At 41.1% G+C, this 15,575-nt stretch overlaps 1 long non-coding RNA gene across 1 annotated transcript; it reads right to left on the bottom strand.

Moving 5' to 3' along the window:
• Positions 1-3,435: 3,435 nt before the first annotated feature.
• On the bottom strand, positions 3,436-7,451 carry LOC141611709 (uncharacterized). The gene is made up of 2 exons (XR_012528701.1): positions 6,048-7,451; positions 3,436-5,802 (listed from the first exon to the last, which is right to left on the bottom strand). It is a non-coding gene; the product is annotated as an uncharacterized LOC141611709 (long non-coding RNA).
• Positions 7,452-15,575: the final 8,124 nt, after the last annotated feature.

The following is a 15,575-nucleotide window of genomic DNA, read 5'->3' as shown; positions in this document are numbered from 1 at the left end:
TCTTTGTTGATAGTAGTTGATGTTAGATGGTGATATTGTTGTTAGACTTTGGTAGTTGTTTCCTTTTATTATTGAGACTTAGTTGGATTTGTATGATTGGCCATAAGGCCGGATTTGATATTCTAACTGGTTGCAGGATACTAGAAGTCGGGGAGTCGTCCCGACTCGGTTTTATATGACAATATGCGCATGGGTGTTAACTCGTGACAGGTTTATGAGGAATTGGCCTGTAGGTACTCGACAGAGTACCCCGTACTCTATCGAGTAGCTACAGGATAAAATGAGAAAAAGTTTCTGACCTGTAGGCCACTCGATCGAGTAGCCAAGACACTCGATCGAGTAGCATGGCACTCGATCGAGTACCGCTAGTTACTCGATCGAGTAGCACTGTTACAGGGGGTTTTCGAAAATTAAAAATGTTCAATCGTTTTATATTTGCGAGTTTAATGTTTAAAGTAGTTGTGAGTACGTAGTAACACCTTTGAACCGTTAATTTCATATGTTACAAGTCATGATTGAAGTTTTATAAGCATATTTGTTACAATTAGTGAAGCGGTAATAATTTTTTGTCACGATTGGTGAAACGGTAATAATTTCGGGTTACTTTAATACTGCATACGTCTCCTTACGATCTATTTATCGGAGTTGTAACTTCGCCTATGTTTGTGCATACCATTTTAACGTGTGTTGTCAACGGTAACTAGTTATTCCGGTGACTTGCGTATGATTGCTAACTTAACGAGTGTATAATTAGCAAGTAATGTCCACAACAAATAATATGGTTTCCTTTAATGTTAAGATGCAAATAATAAATAATATGCGTTGAAATTAGGGTGGTGAACTTCGGGGACGAAGTTCCTTTTTAGAGGGGAAGAGTAATGTCGCGAAATAAAAAGGCTGTTTTTGAATAATGCTTTGCTTGTTTATAATGTTGTTGGTATTATGTTTTGCTTTAATTACAAAATTTCTGAGATATAACGAATTACTTTAGTTATTTAAAGTGAAGGGGTTGTATGTTTCAAGAGACGGTCTTGAAAAATAGTTATAGTGTGATAAATCGTACTCGAATCACGTTGCCAAGTAACATGGTGGCGTTGGTTGTACCATATGATAATTGATATGAGACATGTTCTAGATCGATAGTTTGATAGTCGATACTGTATGTCGATACCGTATGTCGGGTGATCGTAGGTGGTGGTTCGCATGGCGAGTTTGATGTTTCATAGGTATATAGAGTAACGGTTGACGGTGATAACGCTTGCATGACAGTAATAAGAATCGATAGGCGTTAGTGTAGACGGTGATGATGATGACATGGGGGAGGGGGGGAAATGGTATTTCCAGGGAGTAATGGGTTGAGCGAGAAGATGAGTAAGGACGTGTTGTTCTCGTGTCTCGAGCGGGAGATGGGTGAGGTGAACTTCGGGGACGAAGTTCTTTTTAAGGGGGGAAGACTGTAATACCCGCCCTTTTAGGGACCCTTTGACCATCATTGACCGACCTTGGGAGCGGAAGTAGTCTTAGGAGAGTAGGCCAAAACCTGTTTGAGCTGCGTGTTAAGAGTGGTACTCGATAGAGTAGAGGCTACTCGATCGAGTAGCTAGGGTACTCGATCGAGTAGGGGGCCACTCGATCGAGTAGGTTGGGTACTTGATCGAGTACCGGGTTTTCAGCGAGGGTTTTATATCGCGTTTTATTAAATCCGCATATCACTTCCGCCACTTTCCTCCTATCCTTCAGTCGCCCCTTTCCCTTCCCTTCACCTCAAAACCTCCATGGAAGCCTTTTGAAGATTCTTGTGCCTTAGGAGAGCGTCTCTTGAGTCGGGTAGCGGTCTTTTACTGAGTTTCCCCCTAATAGGTATGTCACAATCATCATCCGTGTCTTTGTCTCGTTAGTTAGGGTTTGCTTGTTAGTAATAGATATTTGTATGGTGGTTGTAGGCTTTGCTTGGTCGCTGGATATGTTATCCGTCGGCGTGGATTGGTTGCGGTTGCGTAAAGGTAGGTTCGCCTACTCGGTGTACGTAGATGGTCTAGTGTGTCGGATATTGTGGGTCGTGTTGTGTTTGGTTGTTTGCTATAGTTATTGTATCGTGATGGTTGTGATTGATGTTGATGGTTCTCGAGATGCGTTCTCGGCTGAGTGGGGTCACTTGCGGGAGTGACTTCACGCCTAGTTTCGCCCTTCGTGGAACCCGCCACGGAAGGGGATGTGCACATTAATGGACGGGGTTATCGCTCGTGTGATGAGCGGGGCTTAGGTGGGAACAGTGCGGTCCCCCATCGCGGGCGGTCCGGTGGACGATCGATGTGATTTGGTTGGATTATTGTGATTGCGGTTGGGACTGATTTCATTGTTTGTATTGTTGATTGTTGTTGCCATTGTCTTATTTTGTCTCAGTACTGACCTTGTGTGGTTGTTTGCTTGTTATGTGTCTGCCGTGATCCCTTATGGTGAGCAGTCGGTCTTAGCAGGTGTTGATGTTGTGGATAGGCGGAGTCCGGGGCGGGGATGAGTCTTCACGAGATTTATTTATAGTAGCGAGTAGCTTCTGAGTTGTACCTTTTACATCGTTTGTTGTTTAAACCGCTTGTAATATAACTTAATAGTTCTTTTATTGACGTTTGATAATTGCTTTCCTCGGGCAACCGAGATGGTAACGCCCTTATATGCTAAGGAAGGCCTAGTTAAGGCTCCTCTGAATATGGGGGTGTTACATTAGTAGAGGCCGCTATCGAGGCGGGCGGGATTAGGTGTTCGATCAAAAGAGCTTCCTAATACGTACCCTCACCCCTTACTCCAGATCTCTGTGAACATCCGTGTTCATTGGCATCCACGAGAGTCATTCTAGATATAGAATGCTAAGGGTAACGAGTTCTTGGTGTTCATGTCACTACTTTGTGTCTTGACATGGCACGAGGTATTCGAACGGTTTCCAATTTTCCACAATAAATTGGTGGCGACTCCACAAATGCAAACGCTTGTTCCCAAGCGCCCCCGTGGCCCATGTCCACAACCATTCAACAAAATTCAAGCAAAACAGAACCAAAATTTAGATTTTATTATCTGGAAAACTAAATTAATAACCAAAGCATGCAAATTTGACACTTTGTCGAGTAACCCATCACTTTTATCTTGAAAGCGTTTTCACTCGTCGAATTCCTCGTCAATAATGCATGAGTCTTCTTCCGGGTCCTCAAGTCGTTCCCTTAAGACACAATAAGAGCAAAATTTAGCGCAAAACTCTCATCCTAAAAAGATGGAATTTGCGAAATGTTTAAAAGATAGGATATTTCTTACTTAGAATGATGGAGAATGAAAAGGGGATGAGAATGATGCGAAAATGGTGGATTTCGGTTAAGAAACGAAGGAGTAATGGTGAATCCAAGAATTTTAAGGGAGGTTTGATAATGGTTTTGGAGGTTTAGAAGGTTTATTTTTTTGAAAAATCAAAGGAAGAAGATGGAGTGTTATGAAAAAGGTAGGTGGAAAAGGTGTGTTGTAGAGAAAGTGAAGAGCCCAAGTGCAAGCCCAACCGAGATACTACACGTTTCTTACTACCGAAACCGTTGTGACTAAAAGCCAAAATTAGATTTTTATAAAAATTAGGGGTGTTACATGGTGAGTTTCTTCGTACTCCTTTCCTTTTAAATGATATCATTACTACGGTTGTGCGTAATACTGGATCTACCAGTACTTTTTAATCGATAACTAATTCAATGAGGCAAACGGGGGAAACGCTGATGGAGGAAATAGAACGTAATTTTGAGATTCCGGGGTTGGAAATTTTTGTCCCTAGTGTGATAGCAGCAGAAGAGGTTGTTAATGAGGTGGTTCCGACTACTGTGGTTGCACCAATCGTGGACACTAAGGAGGAATTGGGGACAACGTTGAATGGGAAGGCGAAAGAAAACTGGAATGTTGTGACACAGCCTAAGGTTGGGATGAGTCTACATTTTTGTATGGATAGTGTTAGATCAACAGAAATAGAGGTGAATGTGGAAGATGTTAAAGAGGAATTGGCATACTGGCAATATACATTGATGGGTACAGTTTTAGGGGGTAGGCCTACTTAAGCACAAATGGCGGCTTATGTCCTTAAGAATTGGAATCATGTTTCACCTCCCATAGTCCAATATTATCGGAAAGGATGGTTTTCGTTCAGGTTTAATAAGGCTGATGTTATGCAGGAAGTACTTAAGGGAGGGTCGTGGTCAATGGGAAATAACTCTTTCATTCTTAAGCAATGGACCCCTTTTTTTCAGTTGAAATGGATAAGGTCTCATCTGTTCCCATATGGATTATATTCCCTGATTTGGATCCTTTGTTGTGGTCTGATGTAGTTCTTAGCAAACTGGCTAGCAAAGTTGGTACACCAATGTTTGCTGACACTACAACTACTTATAAATCACGATTGTCATTTACACGTGTTATGGTGGAAGCGGGTCTATCTAAGGAATTACCAGATCAGGTTATTCTTAACACACCTTATCATATGCAAATATTTCAAAAAATTACATATGAGTGGAGGCCCTTCTACTGTACCTGTTGTGGCAAATTGGGGCATACTGAAAACTATTGTCGTCTGAACAAAACAGAATTATTAAGCCAAAACATGCACCAGCTGTCTGGAAACCAAAAGCCACTACACCTACAACATCACCCTCTGAGGAGCCTATAAGAAGTTAAGAATGCCATGTGCTAGGCTCGGAGGGTCAGGTTCAGGCAAAGAGGAACCATTCTCCAGTTGATATAGTAGTAGAACTGTAAAATGAATCCAATCTGAATGTGACTGTTGACCAGAGCTCGGAATGCAATGTGCTAGGCTGTACCTTAGGTCCCCAGCAGAGTGATTGTTGTATGGTTGTAAGTGGACCACTGGTTCGTGAGGAAGCACTCAGAGATATACATGTTCACAATGAATTTGCAGTACTAGGAGAGGATAGTTCTGGAACTTCATTGGAATTAGAAGGGTCAACACTGGTTCCTACAGAAACCTTACCACCTGATAAAAGAGGATGATAATTGCTGCCTGGAACATAAGAGGCTCCAATAAAGGTCTCAAACAAAATGAGGTCAGGGGTTTTTTACACTCTAATAAAATCGACATTTTTTGTTTAGTTGAGACTCATGTTCGGGATACTAAAGAGAGTAGTATTATGAATACATTTTACATATACAATATTATTAGTAATAATACTCAGGGGACGATATGGCTCTTTTATAACCCTTCTACTGTTGTGATAAATAATGTTGTCATCCATGTTAAGTTCATTCACTGTGAAGCTCATTTCAAGGATACTAATCTTGGTATTAATGTGACTATAATCTATAGGAAAAATGATGCTGCTACTAGGAGAAATTTGTGGGAAGGATTACAAAAATTAGTCGTGATCAAACCTTGGATTGTTTTTGGTGATTTCAACATAGTTCGAAGATTACAGGAAAGGCATGGGCCTAATCCTCGTTCCCTATCTGAAATTTGGGAGTTCAATGATTGTCTTTCTACTTGTGATTTGGAGGATATGCATACTATTGGGGCGGATTTTACCTGGTCTAACAAACAAGGGGCAGCAACTAGAACTTGGTCTCATCTTGATAGAGTAATATTCAATCCCACTTGGATGTCCACCTCCCTTAACTCTTATGTCAACTGCCTCACTCTTGGAGTCTCTGATCATTCACCACTTCTTGTCAGTGTTTATAATGGTTAAATTGGGCAGAGATCTTTTACCTTTCTTAAATGTTGGATGGACCATAAGGATTATAAAAGCATTGATGAAGAAGCTTGGAGAGTACCTGCATATGGTGTCGCCATGTTCAAACTTTTTCACAAATTGAAAAGAGTAAAGCAAGCTTTGATTCCTCTTGATAAGATCAGTTTTACTAATATGAGTGCTAGGGTCAAAATGCTAAAACATGAGTTAGATGTTTGTCAACAGGCAATGCAACATGATCTTGTGTCCCAGCATCTTATGGATAAATAAAAAGATTGATAACAGATTATGGGGTCTTACAAAAAATTGGAATTGAATATGGCTTACCAAAGAGCAAAGGTTCATAACATTCAAATGGGGGATTGTTCTAGTTCCTATTTCTTCACCAAGATTGCAGCAAGAAAACACTTTAATACTTACGTTGCTATTGTTTGACAAAAATGAAATCCTGAGGCAGGGACTTGAGGATGTGAACAAAGCTTTTGTTGAATACTACTCTGGATTATTGGGTCAACATACTGATGTAGGCCACTTAGACACCAGTATTATTCAAGACGGCCCTATTTTATCCATTAATGTTGCTATTGATTTAATTGCCCCAATTACTAATGTTGAAATTAAGAAAACACTGTTAGCATAGGGTCAACCAAGACCCCTGGGCAGGATGGGTTTTCTTCAGCTTTTTATAAAGAAGCTTGGACTTTAATTGAAGTATGTTATTGCATAGCTATTGAGGAATTATTTAGGAAAGGAAGATTGATGAGAAAACTTAATACTACTTTGCTTGCCCTCATTCCTAAAAAGGAAGTTCCCAAATATGTTCTTGATTTCAGGCCATTGGCTTGCTGCACTGTGGTTTACAAGACAATCAGTAAAGTTATTGCTACTAGGCTTCAAAAGGTCTTACTTGAATTGATTGGTAATGAATAATGAGCATTTGTCAAGGGGAGAAATACAACAACAACATCAGAGCCCTAATCCCAAAATGATTTAAAAATATTATGTTGTCTCAAAATTTGATTAAGGGATATTGTCAGGGTTCCATTTCTCCTAGATGCCTTATCAAGGTGGATATAAGAAAAGTATTTGTTTCTCTTCAGTGGGATTTTATTTCTGCCATGTTGAAAAGCTTATGTTTCCCTGAAATTTTCATAGGGTAGATTACGGGTTGCATCACTTCCACTTGGTTTTCATTAAAGATAAATGGTAACACTTGTGGTTTTTCCTTGGGAAATATGGTGTGAGATAGGGGGATCCTATTTCTCCCTACATTTTTGTGTTGGGCATGAAAATACATTTCAGATTTCTAAGAAGAATCCACATGCTACATCAAGTTACTCATCATCCCAAGTGTAGTAATTTGAACATTAATCATATCATATTTGCTGATGACTTGATGGTTTTTGTGAGAGGAGATGTACCATTTATGAAAGCAATAGATAGCCATAACTTTAAATGATTTTGCAGCAATTTCTGGTTTATATCCTAACCCTGATATAACCAATATTTCCTTTGGTGGAGTCAAAGATGATATATGATGTCAAATTGTCAATGCTACTGGGTATACTGAGGATCATTTTCCATTTAGATACTTGGGTTTAACTCTCAATCCAGGAATACTAAATGGTAATATGTACAATATTCTCCTGGATAAAATCCAAGCTGCAATTACTCATTGGTCTACTAAACTGTCACTTATGCTGGGAAATTACAATTGATTAATGCTGTAATTTTTGGGCTAGAGAGTTATTAGTGTTCTGCTCTGCTGCTGCCTAGGGGGGTAATAAAGATGATAAACAAATACTGCAAAAATTTATTATGGGGCATCACTGAAGGTGCCAGGAAAATGGTCTATAAAAGTTAGAGTTCAATTTGGGCACCATGGGAAGAAGGAGGATTTAATGTGAAGGAGGTTTTGAGTTGGAACAAAGCATTGCTTAGTAAATGGATTTTGAAATTACAATTTGATCAGGAGGGAGTCTGAGCACAATGGAACATCCACTATAATTTGCATAACAAGTCTATATGGGATGTTCAGAGTAAGACCACTCATGCTAAGAGTTCGAGGAATGTAAGAGTTGTTAAGGAGGAGTGGATTCAGATTGCAGGTTCTGCAAATGCTGCTCAACAATTGTTTTTCTCTTGTGTCAAAGGTAACAAGTTCCATAGGAGACAAGCATATAATATTTTCAGGCAGAAATTCAGTTGTAGAGGCTGGGCAGAGGCTTTGAAAAATGACATGATTGTTCCGAAACATAGTCATTGTATCTCTGGCTGCCAAAAAAAGACTAGCCACTGATGACAATATCAATGCCCATGGTATGCTTTATGTCAATAGATGTTCTCTATGTGAGAGGGCAGTGGAAACACATAGGCATTTATTTTTCAGATCCCAATTTTCACAAGAGATCAGAAGAGGAATTGTGAGATGGATTGGAACTAGTGAATGTTCCTTTGGTATTGATCTAAATGATCTCTGCAAAATTAAGGGGAAGAAATGCTGGCGTGGTAGATGGGCTCTTTTTTGCCTAATGGCTATGGTTTATGTAATTTGGGAAGAGAGGAATATGAGGCTATTTAGGGGGAAATCAAGGAATGTTGCGTATTTGATTAAGAGCATTCAGTACATAGTAAGCATTCGAATGCTGAAATGTGCTAAATAGGGGACTATGATCAGATATTGGAGGCATTAAATCGTACCTAGTTCAATGTTCGTAATTTAATAGTGGTTTTTAGTGGTTATATCTTTTGTAAGATACCTTCTCATTTTGTTCTACCCTAAATAGATGAATAAGATAAGTATAATTTCTTGAAAAAAAAAACATTAAATTAAAGGTACAATTAGTTTATAAAAATTACTTAAATTGAGAACGCATCTATATAAACATAAAATCTAAAAAATACCGTGCTTTTTAGCACGTGATATACACTAGTAAATGAGTAATACATTATCCACCCACCCCTTGGGTAATGATTAATGAGATAAAAGACCGTCTCAGTAATCATTACCCTTATATACCAAACTTATTATCAGGGAACTTGTTACCCTAAGTAATTAACTTCCCTAAAAATTATCACTCAATTAAAAATTACCCCCAAATTATTACAAGCAGTCCAGGTAGAGTGATAATGAGACGAGACAGCTCGCGTGCAACTCGAGATCGGCTCGGTCAAAGATCAGCTCGTGTGAATTTGGACTCATGCTCTGCTCAAAAGCTTTAGGAGTCAAGCCGAGCAAACACTGGCTCGACACGAAAAGTTCGCGAGCAGCTCGAACTTATGTCATGAGATAAGATATTGCTCATATTTATAAAAATATTTTATTATGATTTTATCATTCTATCACACATATCAAATGTGTCATTGCCAAATATTTTTACATATAATCTTCGAGGCTTAATATTGAAAATAGCACGGGATCTATACTAGTGAAAGAGTAATACATTATCCACCTACCCCCATGGGTAATGATTAATGAGATAAAAGACCATCTCAGTAATCATTACCCTTATATACCAAACCTATCATCGTGGAACTCGTTACCCAAGTAGTTAACTTCCCTAGTAATTATCTCTCAATTAAAAATTACCCACGAATTATTATAAGCATTACAGGTAAGGGTGATAATCAGATGAGACAGATCTCGAGCAACTCGATATAGGCTTGGTCAAAGCTCAGCACGTGCGAGTTAAGGCTCGTGCTCGGCTTGAGAGCTTAACAAGTCAAGCCGAGCTAATACTGGCTCGACTCGAAAAGCTCGTGAGCGCTCGAACTTCTGTCATGAGATAAGATATTGCTCATACTTATCAAATGTCTCATTGATTTGCCAAATATTTTTACATATAACATGCGAGCCTTATTATTGAAAATATTGAGACAAAAAAAAATTAACAATTATATATAGGTCTCGAACTCGCGTTAAAGCTCGCAAACTTGATATCGAGCACATTTTTTTCAAGCTCGGATAAGCTCGATATTGGCTCGACCCCGAGTTTGGTTCTTAAGCACAAACTGATCCAGGCCAAACTCAGGTTCGTCTCGCCTCATTAAAACTCCTAATTCCAGGCAAGCCTCTATTTGCTACAAGTAAGTCCGTGATTAGATTTCTTTAATTTTTATTCGATAGTAATTTTCAAAAAATTACACAACCCTAAAAATAAATTTTTCTAGATCCACCCTACCTACATCCATTCCTAGCAACAGATCTGAATATGTGCACTGATACGGCTATCGCAACCCTATCAAAGATAAAACCTAACGGTCTCAACTAAAATGTAGCAGAGGCAGTCGAGTATCGAATCCACAGGGAGGTAATGTAATTATAGCTGTCTATTTCTAATCCTATGGTAACAATATGGGGTTTGTTTGAAATTGGTTCTAAACTACGAAGTTTGAAAGGAAGAGAAATAAAATAAAGAGCAAAAGAAAGGCAATAAAATACGATTAAACTATCAAGAAGAGAGGGACATGTCGGGATTTCGGTTCACTACGGTAGTCCAATAACTCACCGTAAATGACTCGGGCGAACTAATGTGAGACGGATGTTAAAAGGTCCTTTCGGTCCACTTTCTATCCTAAAATACCACTAACTTAACTTTCGTCCTCATTAGGGTAGTCTACTGTTTATAGCAGGCCTATTTAGTCCAATCTTTCGATCCAGGATTAATTTTAGCCAGATTAATGGGTGACATAGAAGCGTGCACTCAACTAGGTCGGGAATTACAGTTAAATTGCTATAGTGACAGAGTCTCGTAATTAATTCATCTGATTCATCTACTAAATCGTCATCCTCCTACCGCAGATTCCCTAATCCCAACATGAAGGGAGTTTAGCTACTCATATCGGTGATTAAACTAACAGCAGACAAATTTCCAGCAGGAAACATAATGAAAAGACAATAAATCGCAATAATGAAAATTAGGGCAAAGGGAAGTAAGAACACAAATGAGAAATTAAAGCAAACAAATGATTATTATTAATAAAGGGAGAGAAATGATTACAATCGGTGCGAATCCGGCGTAAAGAACAACGAATCCGAGCAATAATAACCCCAAAGCAAAGTAACAAAGGAAAGGAATAAAGTAACGTAGTAAAGTTTTCTCTTTGAAAGACAAAGTAAAAGCTAGATAAAAGATAGATGTTTAACCTAGTTAACATAGGTTTAAATAGAAAAATTAACTAAAGCTTCGAAATAAAACATCACACGGACTGATTAAAAGCCCATAATGACGAAACCACTCGATCGAGTGGATTAAAACCACTCGATCGAGCAACTCTTCAGCAGTTTCTACTCGATCGACCAGAAGGTCACTCGATCGAGTAGAGGGTCTTTGTGCAAGCTAAGGGTCGAGTGAAAACCACTCGATCGACCACCAGAAGGCATGAAAACCACTCGATCGAGTGTCAGAGGGTGTGAAAACCACTCGATCGAGTGACTAGTCTTCATTTAAGCTCACGTCTGCGTCTAAGTGCCTCGTAGTGCGTGCCACGGCTCTTCCAAATGCAGTATCTTACTCTGGGACAATCCCGTCTCCTCTAAATGCATGCAAAAAGGACAAAAAGGAGTGTGGTTCCACTACTTTCGCGATCATTCCTACAAAAAGGACAAAATACACCAAAGTAGCCAATTCGGGGCAAAATACCATAAAAACAGTATAGAAATGCATAGAAATACGTGCTGAAATAGGCTAGTAAGACTATACATTAGGCACGTATCAAATCTCCCCAAACCAAACCTTTACTCGCCCTCGAGTAAACTCAAAACTAAACTAATGGAACGGAAATGATAACTCAGAGCTAGCTTAACTTGTCTACTTGAACCAATTTAATGCAACAAAAATCAACAGCTTTAAGCCAAGCGGTCAATACGCAAACGAATTATAAGTCGTTCGAAATAAAGTCGACCTATCGACCTTGCAAGACCAACAAAATTGGACTCTCACGTGGTCACTCTTCTCTCATGAAGCAAAGGGCAAATGTATTATGTAAAAGAGAGAAGGAAAGACAGTCACTCACCTAATTACGACCTACATAGCATGCATGCAACAAAAATGAAAGACAATTCAAGTACTTATGCACAAATTCCAACCGATAATGTCCGTCACAAATAGGGTTTGCAAATAATATGGGAATAGTGAGGTTCGGTGAGAAAAGGCAAAACAAGTTATGGAAATGTGGAGGTAAAAGCGTCAAGCTAGTTCCTAACAAGACCATAATAAAACCATCCGGATCTCAACTGACTGAAAAACTAAGTACAAGTGCCCTTCACTTGGCACAAAACTCACTAGACTCAAAGCACAATCTCCTCAAAAAATATGGGATAGAACGGAGGAGTCAGACGGTCACAAACTTCCTCTTTAAAAGCACCGTCTGAAACAACTGACTGAAACAAACAACCCTTTTCGATTGTACGTCTTCAAACATCTTCTCAACTCTGACAAGAGGGCACAACTGTTTTCACAATTTTTTTCTTTCTTTTTTCTTTTCGTTCCAGCTCTTTTTTTTTTTTTTTTTTTTTTTCTGTTTTTCATATTTTTTTTTTCTTTCTTTCACGTTTTCTTTCTTTCACGTTTTCTTTCTCTCTTTTTTTTTCAATACTTTTTTTTTTCTTTCCTCCTTCCTTAATACAAACACCAACTCCAAACAAGAATTGCGGACCAAACTGCAAGGCTAACATACCACAAAAGAACACACTAACTAGCTTGACTAGGCAGGCTTAGTTTGGAATGTAGCTAATGGGTCAAAAAGGCAAGTTTTGGCTAATGTGGAGCTAAATGGGTGAAAGATATAAAGAAAGGGAATTTGCAAGACCCTCCCTGCATGTGACACCAACCACAAACCCGAATATGTGCATTTGACGAGAAATTGAATGTCATAAATGTGCAAATGAGATGAACATGTTATGCAAGGAGTACTACTCTCAAAATTCCTAATGAACTGGTCATAAATGGCACCAGTTATGGCTCTAAAAACTCAGAATTTTTTAAGTAGTTTCCCAGTTTATAGGTCAAGTCTAAACGGTCAGCTTATATTTGAACAGAAATTCGTAGATTATGCGTATGACAAAGCTAATAACTATCAATAAAAGTGCAAGGCTCAAGTAAAATGACAAGTTATAATGCAATTTCATCACGGGAATCTACCGTTCCGACTCAACCTATATGCAAAAATAAACGTGAAATGTTTTTGAATTTTTTGAAATTTTCTAATTTTTTTGGATTTTTTTTGATTTTTTATTGAATATAAACAACAATAATGCAAGCTGAAAAATTAAACGTGAATGCAAAACAAATGCAGATGCAGACTCAAAAGGATGTAATACCCTCCCCAAACCAAAACGGACAACGCCCTCGTTGTCCTCCAGCATACACCAGCAGAAATATGGGGGACGGGAATATACAACCAACAAATAAAAATAATAAAATAAAGGAGACAAAATAAAAGGAGTAAGAGAACATACAAAAAAAACGAACTTCCCCAAACCAGCCAGAAAACTGGGGAAGTGAGTAGACCAGTAGCTACTCGTCGTCGTCGTCGTCGTCGCCATCTCCATCTCCCTCCCCCCGGTACAACGGGTCTCTCGCCTCCTCTCTCCTCGCCCGCTCCTCAGCGCGAGCTCTCTCCACCGCCACCTCTGGGTCCTCGCTCTCCTCCTCGTCCTCTGACACCGGGTACCTCTCAGCTGGGAACCGGAAGAAGGAAGGGTGTGGCCAACCCTAGGGGATCGGTCTGTGTCTCCTCAAGTGGTACTCGTACAGAGGGTGTAGGGTCAAAGCTAAGTCCCTCTCCATACGAACCTGGCGCTCTGCAAGCTCAATCAACAGACCGTAAACTTCGCCCCCTTGGTCCTGGACAGTGGGCGCTACAAAGGGAGGAGGAGGTCTAAAAGTAGCCGGAAAGACCAGCTCAGTCTGGGTCTGGTCAGTGGGAGGTGGGGCAGGAGTAGGAGTAGGAGTAGTAGTAGTAACAGTGGGAGTAGGGGTCGGATCGGGAGTAGCCGTGGAAGGCTGGGTACTCCCTGCAGGTGTAGACCCCTCTCCAGTCTCAACGCGCCGCTTTTTAGCGGCGGGCTCATCGGGAGATGGACGAGGCGGAAGGTGAAGTAAGGGCAAGGCAGGCAGACGGTGGCCCTTAGGCACAGTAGGTAAGGGCTCAGGACGGGGGAGACTGTCACAAGGTAAGTCAACAGACAAGGAGCCGTCAATCTTCCAAGTCTGGTAGTCTGGGGTAAGCCAATGCTGAGCAAGCATGGCAGGCAGACTCAGTGACCTCTCTCCCGCGAGGTACTGCAAGTCACGAGGCCAAGGGGAGAAAAGGCGATGGGCAAGAATGGTGGCTATGCCACCGCAGGCAATGGTTCCCGTCTCCTTCTTCCCCTGGTCGTGGAGGTACTGGGCGGTGAGGTAGGCAATGTTGAAGGTAAAAGGACCCTCACGATCGACATTCGGTAACCGCCCGGGATGGAGAGCTCGCGGTTCGTGATGTTATTCGGCTCCTTTCGGCCGAAAATAGAGCTCCCCATGAGTCTGAGAAAACAACGGACGGGGGGATGGTGGACCTGGTGGAGCTTTCGCTCCTGAAAGCGGGTCTGGGCCAAGCACCGCCAAACCTGCTTGTAAACCTTCCTCGAGTCTGACGTCACACCCGAGGAGGTAAGGTCTAGCAGCCTACCAAACTCAGCCAGGGGCATCTGAAAGGTTCGGTTAAATAACCGGAAAGAGACTGACGAGCGATCGGGGTCGAGCGTATGCCCCTGAGGAGAAGGTAAAAGAGCTGAGAAACTCGAGACTCAGCTCTAAGAAGGTGTGGCCCCTCATGGTAATGAGGCCAGGCATCCCCGTGACCCGTAATAAATCACACACTGACTCGTAAAGGCCAAGTTTCTCTAATGCCGATTTGTCTAAAAATCGGGAAGGCATATGTTCACACTTCAGCAGGTTATAAAATTTATCGCGATGTAAAGCATTGACGAATAATACCTGCGGGTAGTCCGGGTGAGAGTCCAGGGAAGTGTCCCCTCGGACAGTAACTGTCTCAGTAGTAGGCGGGTCGGCAGCTGAAGTAGAAGCAGAAGCGGGGGCAGCAGCTGTGGAAGGGCTAGCTGTGGTGGAGGTAGAAGTAGCTGGAGCTGGTGTAGCTTTGACTAGTCTACGACCCCGGCCTCCGTCTCTGGAACGCAAAGCGGCGGCCCGCTCTCGGACCGTGTAAGGAACTAAAGCAGCTCTGAAGGCAGCAGCCTCGGCTGGTGAGTGTGCCACAGGTGTAGAAGTGGTGGCAGAAGTGGTGGCTGGAGTAGCCTGAACTGAGCTCCCAGCTGAGCTGGCTGGAGCGTAAACTGTCCCGGCAGCCGAAACAAGGAAGACTGGGGCTGCAGTGGAGACTAAAGTGGAGCTAGTGGCAACAGCAGGGGCCACTGACTCGCTCAAAGACGGACTGGAGGTGGTACTGGCAGAAGGTAAGGTACTAGACTCCATCCTGTAATCAAAGCAAGGGACATGATAAGAAAGAATGGCTGCTAACCGTGGCTAAAACAACGCGCTAACCAGCATGTGACAGCATGTAAGTCCCTAAAAGTCGAAAAGAATCGACTCTACAGCATAGAATTCCCAACAAGTTCCTCAAAATCTCGAATGACAACATGGGGCAACAGTAAGGGACGGGATAGCAGTCAACAACAGCGGCATGTAAGCAATAACTGAAGTGAAATAAAGCATGAAAACATGTGAACCGTCTGACAGTCGAGAATTTCGACTCAAGCAACCCTAACCGTTGTTTCTGTGCAAGGGTTCAGTGAGAAATGGCTAAGCAAACACAGGAGTGCGATTTCAGTTAACAATCAAAAAAAAAATCGCAACA

This window comes from Silene latifolia, chromosome 11 (assembly GCF_048544455.1).
Source record: "Silene latifolia isolate original U9 population chromosome 11, ASM4854445v1, whole genome shotgun sequence".
Classification (NCBI taxonomy): domain Eukaryota; kingdom Viridiplantae; phylum Streptophyta; class Magnoliopsida; order Caryophyllales; family Caryophyllaceae; genus Silene; species Silene latifolia.
This window is presented reverse-complemented; position numbering and strand designations above follow the sequence as displayed.